Source organism: Hippocampus guttulatus, chromosome 16 (genome assembly GCF_054856545.1).
Source record: "Hippocampus guttulatus isolate MCC_2025c chromosome 16, RoL_Hgut_1.0, whole genome shotgun sequence".
NCBI lineage: Eukaryota > Metazoa > Chordata > Actinopteri > Syngnathiformes > Syngnathidae > Hippocampus > Hippocampus guttulatus.
The window spans coordinates 13,016,419-13,024,577 of NC_141276.1; positions in this window are offsets into that span (position 1 = coordinate 13,016,419).

Consider the following 8,159-nt stretch of genomic DNA (forward strand, 5'->3'; position numbering starts at 1 on the left):
AACAACCCCCCCCCCCAAACAAACAGTAAAAACAAAAAAAATCCCATGTTGCCCCGGCAACCACATTTCTCTTAGTGACAGACAAGCCTTTTCTCCCGTTCCTTCCCCTCCCCCCTCACTGAGGAAAAAAAAGAGGATTTATTTTTTAGGGATTTGACAGAGGAATTTTTTTTTAACATACTTATGGTAGAGAGGAGACTGGCACGCATACACACATGTGGCATTTCTATATATGAAGGATAAATGGGGTTATATTTACTAGTTTACCCCTTTTATGACTGACTGCCGTTTGTACCCTCAGAAAAATAGGGGGAGTGGAATAAAGAAGATGAAAGCCAGTTTAGCCTTTGGCATCTCACAGATAGGAGACAAAAGCCACTGCCGGGAGATGTGCTGTGTGCAAGTCCACACATTCCGCCGGTGAGTGGAATGACGGGAGCCATTGTGGTTGCTGGCGACTGATGTTGGCTTTGCTCACGCCCACAAGAGCGCAAACCTCCCCTTTATAATACGCCGCCTCAACACGACTTTGTGCACACCGCGCGGCGTAACGCTTTTCCGATGGTCAACATAAGAGAGCCCATTGTGGCTGGCAAATCAAAAAACGGAGTATTTGAAATCATAGTTCTGTTTAAGAAAACAAGACATCTGAGCAATTTGATTAGTTTAAACTCTGAGGTAGCAGTCAAACACCTTCTGTTGTATAAAAATGGTCACTTAAACTGAAACTGTCAGGAGATATTTCATGAAATAAATAAATGCCTTTATAAATTTGTCTATCTGCATTTGAAAAGAGTCATTGTACAATGAAAGTAAATTTGATTGATTGTCAATCATTTCTATGTTTTATGGGTAAAATGTTCTTTTTCTCCATTTTTTTGAGTCGAATCAATTCACCCTCGCTGCCTTATCACATCTACGATCTATCTAATCCACTCCAAGAATCAATTCTTCAGGAAACCTGACCTGAATAAATCTACTGTACCTGAATGTGAAAATAGTTCAGCAATATACATCTTATTGCGCCCAAGCTTTTCTTAATTTGCCTCCTCTGTACTTTTACTCATTGCCTTGCTGCCCCCCCCCCCCCCCACACACACACACACAAGTTGCACAGAACTTTCTTTATCAAGATTGTGACCTCACAATCTACGGTGTGGCAACACAATGACCCCGCTACAGCATCAGGATTACAATCTGGCACAGAACAAGGCTATTTACAGTAAATAGTTTAACCAATAATATTGATCCGAAAGTGACAGGCAGGCAGTAATGAGAGAGGTTAAAAAAAAAAAAAAAGACGCCACCTTTCTTACAAATGTGTCAGCGTTTTCAGCACCACAGACAGCTCTGGGATTGAGTGACACCAGTTCGCATGGGCTGCTGATATTAACCAAAGGGGTCAATTGTGAACCAATATCTTCCATCCATCCATCCATTTTCCGAACCGCTTGATCCTCACTAGGGTCGCGGGGGGTGCTGGAGCCTATCCCAGCCATCTTCGGGCAGTAGGCGGGGGACACCCCGAATCAGTTGCCAGCCAATCGCAGGGCACACAGAGACGAACAACCATCCACGCCCACACTCACACCTAGGGACAATTTAGAGCGACCAATCAGCCTGCCATGCATGTTTTTGGAATGTGGGAGGAAACCGGAGCACCCGGAGAAAACCCACGCAGGCCCGGGGAGAACATGCAAACTCCACACAGGGAGGGCGGAGCTGGAATCGAACCCGGTACCTCTGCACTGTGAAGCCGACGTGCTAACCACTGGACTACCGGGCCGCCACCAATATCTTTGAAAAATGAAACTTTTAGTTTGTATCTTTTGGGTACGTTTTTGAGAAAAACAGGTCACAAACTATCATGTTGCTGTCCATATATTCGCAAATGTCCCCACTGTGGGACTCGTAAAGGTTATCTCCTCCTATCTGATTTTATTTGACTAGTTTAGTTCGACCATCAACGACAGAGGTGCTAATTACGTCGATCGTGATCGACTGGTAGATCGCGGACTGGTCCCAAGTCGATCGCGAGGGGTGTAGAGTAGGAAAAAAAAAAACCAACCACTTGTGTGTCTTTGTGCATTTTAGTAATATATGTTTTTGTGTTAATGTACACTGCACCCTAAGCATCCTATCAGTCATTTTCACATGCGTGTGACCTGTGTCCCCGGAAGTTGTTAGCGCTCAGCAGTCTGCAATTGCAGCTTGTGATCAGAGCTGTTGCGCTATATCTTTGATCGTTATCATTGTTCTCATTCAGAGTTTGTTTCGTGTACAATTCACCGAGGGCACGGGCAAAGAATAGGAATCTGGAGGGCCGAGGGAAGCACTTTAAAACGGTACGTGTGAGCTATGATAGTTAACAGGCTGCAACAGTGCGTCGCATACCTCTCTGACAGGTTGTTGCTCATCATCGCGCGCATGTGTATGGTCGTGCACGTACGCGGCAACGGGTCGATCACGGGAGGTTGGTTGATCGAAAAGTCGATCTTCGGTCCAAAAAGTTTGGGCACCCCTGATCAACGATAACACTTTTTCTGATGTCCTGTCACGTATTTTACTACTCTGCACAATTTTGTAAAAAATAAGCCGAACGAGCCACCTAACATGTTTCAAAAAAGATTGCAGACTGAATTATTTACAATTAAATTATAAAAGTAGGGTTTCATTTGAATAGCAATTAAATTAGCACACGAAAAATATTCCTCTGATTACGGTAACAGAGTTGCAAATCAGTGTTATTATGGCTCTGCTAGCTATGCTACCTCCTATGCAAACTGATCGAGAACGTAGCCATGTATTTAAAAAAATAAGTCTTTTTTTTCCAAGTAAAATTAGTCCAGTGACACACTCCCTTACGGCTGAATATAAAGTTATGCTTATATAAAATTTGGCTAACAGGGTGGCCCGTTGTATTTTTGGAAACACATTTGAGCGTAATTATGAGTATTTAACCCTTTCGTGCATTCTGTAACCTGATGACTTGCTTAACTGTCCACTGTAGTAACGGTTGTCCCTGAAAGGGTTAAAAGATAAAACAAAATGTTTAAAGAATTACAAGAAAGACAAATCAACCAAATCATACTTGATTTGGTGTCCATCCATCCATTTTCTGATCCGCTTTATCCTCACAAGGATCACGGGGGGTGCCGGAGCCTATCCCAGCTGTCTTGGGGCAGTAGGTAGGGGACACCCTGAACCGATTGTCAGCCAATTGCAGGGCACACACAGACGAACAACCATCCACACTCACACTCACACCCAGGGACAATTTCGAGTGTTCAATCAGCATGCCGTGTATGTTTTTGGAATGTGGGAGGAAACCAGAGTACCCGGAGAAAACCCACACAGGCATGGAGAGAACATGCAAACTCTACACGGGAAGGCCAGATCTGGAATTGGACCCGGTACCGCTGCACTGTGAGACCGACACGCTAACCAGTCGACCACCGGGCCGCGAGCTATTTGGTATTAAAAATATTTCTGAATCACTTTTACCACAACTGCAATTTCACTTCGTCAAAGGTCATCTATACTTAACATTCATTTCTTTACAATTTCATCAGAGCGGTGGTCGAAATATCCTCCAATGACCTCAAATCTATTTTTGCAGATAAAGCCAAGAAAGGGGGGGGGGGGGGGGTTACAAAGAATGTTTTTTTTCTCATGTCTTTTGAAGCTGTGCTTGGATTATGGACTTAACCACATTTGCAATACGCCTTCAGTCCAACTGCTGTTGACTGGTGGCAGATGCGAAAGTGTGAAAAGCGATGTAATGAGATGGCGAGAAGGGCCGACCTCAAAAGCAAATCAAAGGAGTAGAAGGAGGTGGAAGAATTGGGATGAACGGGGTTATTTGCAAGGCAAAAAAAAAAACAAAAACAGCATTAACATTCAAATATCAAACAAATGTTTGGAATGTTGGCGCTGTTTCTTAAAAAAGGAAAAAAATGTCAACGGTTCCTGCAAGTGTCTGGCAACCATATTATATTAGAGAGTCACACAAAAAAGTGTTCGAAAGAATGCTGAGCCAAAGTAGGATATCCTGTCACTGTCTGCTTCCCGTCACCCATTGCAAACATGCCATCAGCCAAGGTTGGAACCCCCTTTCGCCATGCCGAGGATTTGCGAAAGAAAGCTGCTCACGTCCTTTTGATGTGGAACCTTCGAAACTAGCCTACACAGATAAATATCAGTCACTGTTGGGTGCAAACTAGATTTTTAATCCATTCAGATCCGCTGAATGCAGAATTTTGTGACAGAAATGGCGTGGTCCATTTTATTTTATTTTTATTTTTTTGAGAGGTCCGCGGAGAGCATCAACTAAAATTAACAACTGACATGACGTGTCGTACAGTTTGCCTGCATTGAGCCACTGTGCTACTTTGACTCACAAGTGCCCCAACTTCATAAGTTCATGAGCCAGCAGATTTTTTTTTTTTGCCTTGTCTTACGTACGAGTGAGCTTTAAGCACTACGGAGCAAGATGGCGGCAGCAAATTACATGTCGTGTATTTAACCGAATCACACCCCTTTGAAAAAGCCCTCGAGTAAACGCTAACACATAATGGGCACATCAACATTGTGGGACGGTTTAAAAGATGCAAGGGTTTCCCTTGACTGTGTCTGCAGTTGGGCTCTAGGGGTGGCGGGGGGGGGGTGCTCCAATGCCCCTCTGGGCATCGCCATGGTGACTGGAGCATATGAAGTGATACGACTGCTCAATCAGGTCACGTGAAGTCGGTCAGGAGAACCGCAGACGTTTCCCCCGCGACGCTCGGCCTAATCTGCCAGACGTGTGCCTCCTCGGGGGTGTGGTGAGAGGTCTGTGGTTGCCCCCGCCCACCCCCTCTCCCCCAAAAACACAAACCAAAACCCACACACATTTTATCACATCACTTAGTGGCTTTGTTTTGCGGTGTGAATGCTGTCGCTTAATATTTGTTTGATGTGATGTTCTCTTTCACTGTACAGAGAATGCACACATTTTCACACTACAGTTTTTGCCAATTTGCCTATTCACTCTTTCTTGCGGGGTTGTAGGGGGTATCCTTCATTATTGGCTGAAAAAAAATCCTATCTTCACTGTTCTGGTGCTCAGGCCAAGTCATGTCTAATGCAGTATAAATAGTTGGGTTCACTTTCAACATGTTGCCTCGTGGTAGCTTTGGGCCAAGCAACTCTGTTCAAGCGACGGAAGGAGGTTCATTTATTCAGGCCATAGCTGTGTCTAATAGAAAAAAGAGATTTGATGCTATCTTGTGGCATATAGCGGAAATTACAAGCATTTTTGGGTGGACATGCAGATTGTCACAAAAGGTGTTGCACACGCCATACTGTCTTCCCATTTTTCACTGTCTCTCATATTTTGAAATCATACATATCTAATTTAATATTATGAATTTTTGACAGGATTTTGCTGCAAAATTTTTGCCACGAAGCTTGGCAGTGATAATTTCTCATTAACTAATGTTACACAAACTACACGTCTAAGGTATCGTAAACGTCGTCAACTAATTTAATAGAGACTACCATTGCGAGGTGAAATGAACTGTAATCCCTCCACAGGCGGTCAAGTCATCTCTGGTGCACTTTCAATTCCTTTACTGAACGAACAGTAACAAAATTAACTTGTAACAAGCACATTCAGGCACGGCCACAACTGACGTCAAGCGCACTTAGCCAGTTAACAGCCAGCCAACTCTACACACTTATTCGCTGGCACCCACATCACTCACCAGCCCAGGTTACAGATACTACAGTACACAATGTGAGGTTCTGGATTAGAATCCGGCCTTCCTGTGTGGAGTCAGCCAATCGCAGGGCCTGACTCAAATCAAGAAGAATTAATTCGCATTATACTTGAAGTAAAACAGGAAAGGCGACCGCAAAGGTTAGCGTGTCGACCGCAAAGTGCAGAGGTCGAGTGTTCGATCCCGGCTCCGGCATTCCTGTTTGTAGTTTGCATGTTCTCCCCGGGCCTGCATGGGTTTTCTCCGGGTACTCCGGTTTCCTCCCACATTCCAAAAACATGCATGACAGGCTGACTGAACACTCTAAATCAGGGGTGGGCAATTATTTTCCCGGGGGGGCCAAATGAGAAGCAGAAAATATTGTGGAGGGCCGGGCCAAAAGTTAGAAATAGAAAATAAAGAAGATAGCACAATGTCTTTGTATGCCAGTAATAATGTAACCTTCTCCTCCACCATCACACTCAGCACCGGTTCTCCTCAAGGATGTATACTGAGCCCCCTGTTGTTCACGCTCTACACATTTGACTGCTCTCCGACTCTTATTAGCGGTCCAGTTTGCGGAAAGTTTTTAACATGATAACAATCAAACCATTCTAGGAAATGTTCATTTACACAAGCAATTCACTCTGAGCATGGAAATTGCCAGAATTGGACTGAGTAAGAATCGCTTCCTTGTTTTTCAAAGTCTCGTAGATTTGAGTCTTTCCGACTCCAGGCGTCTCCTGAATGTTTCGTACTTTGTTACCCGTGAGCCGTAGTTTACCCACCCCTGCTCTAAATTGTCCCTTGGTGTGAGTGTGAGCGCGGATGGTTGTTCGTCTCTGTGTGCCCTGCAATTGGCTGGCAACCGGTTCTGAAGACAGCTGGGATAGGCTCCAAGCACCTCCCGCGACCCTTGTGAGGATAAAGCAGATCGGAAAATGGATGGATGGATGGATGGATAAAACAGGAAACCGCAGTCAAGTAGTTTACGTCATGTCTGGTTATTTGTTTAGAAGCCTGTATTTGCAAGAATATATACATGAACGCAGTTAAAACAGCTGTTCAAGCTTGACCATTGGAATACTAATATGCACAGGAAGTGGGCGCACTCCCCCCTTCCTCTCCACGAGGAGGGAGGCAGGAATGCAATAATCGTAACCATGTGTGTTGGAGAAACACACTCAAGCTCCATTTGTGTGTACGTGTGTTTTCCATTCCATGATTTCCACACCTGATAATTCTCCATGATTACGTAAGACTCTTCGCCATCCTCGGAATTGCCTTGGGGGTCCCCGGGTTTTTGTGGGTTGTATTAGGGTACGCCGGCTTCTTCTTATATCCCTAACTTGCATGCTAGCTTCAGCAACAATGCAAAAATAAAGGTGTGAGTGTGGATGGTTGGTTGTTTGTCTAAATGTGCCTGGCAATTACGGACGACTAGTCTAGGCTGTGGCAAAATCAGTTGGGATAGGGTCTGGCTGAGGGATCACCAACGGTGCTATTCCCCAAGGACCACATGAGTAGCCTACGGGCTTGTTCTAAAAATAGCTCATTAGGGATTTTCCAGTAATGTTGTAGAAGTCATCATTTGGAAATGTAAACGCTCCCAGTATCGTAGTAAAGTATTACTTATTGATATGTATGTTTCCTAAATTTTGTCAGAAATCATTCACATGATCTGTGCCATCCTCATAATTAAAGCATGCCACTATGGGTAATTTGAGCTGAAGTGGGTATGAAACTGGCCACTTTTCGCATTAATCAGTACCCAAGAAATAGATCTCAGTTTCAAAAAGGTTGGCGATTCCTGCTCCAGCTCATTTGTGACCCAGATAGCTTAAAATGGATGGATGGATTCTTTCATTCAGTTTTTTTCATGTTTTCAAACTTCCACATCTCCATGATTGGCTCATATTTGTAACATTCCACAAATTTCCAAATGATTTTAAAAAATCCATCATTCAACATTTCTCAGCTCAAATGAGGATAATAAGCACTAGAGGAAATGGGTAGATCATGGGTGGACGTAAATATAAAAGGCTGACAGTCCCTGAACGCAACTCTCAATAAACATTGCCTTGACTCATTTAAACATATTACGAGGCAAAAAGGTTCTTTTTGTTCCATCTACTCATTAAAATGCAACAATCTTAGTTTTCAAGCAGTATTTCGTGAGTCTATTTGTGTGTCACGTGAGATTCATCTTCGATAACCGCTCGCGGTTTGTGTCCGAGGCAGAACTCAAATAAGGTGAAACGTAAAAACGCAACACATTCCGGTTTCAGATTTCAAGATAAAAGGAAATGTAATCGACGAACCCTGCTCCGCCGTTCAAATTAATACTTTTACTTTGAAATAAAGCATTTTTCTGGGATTGTTCTGTGTGTCGAGTGTAACTTAACGGCTTTACCCGTTACC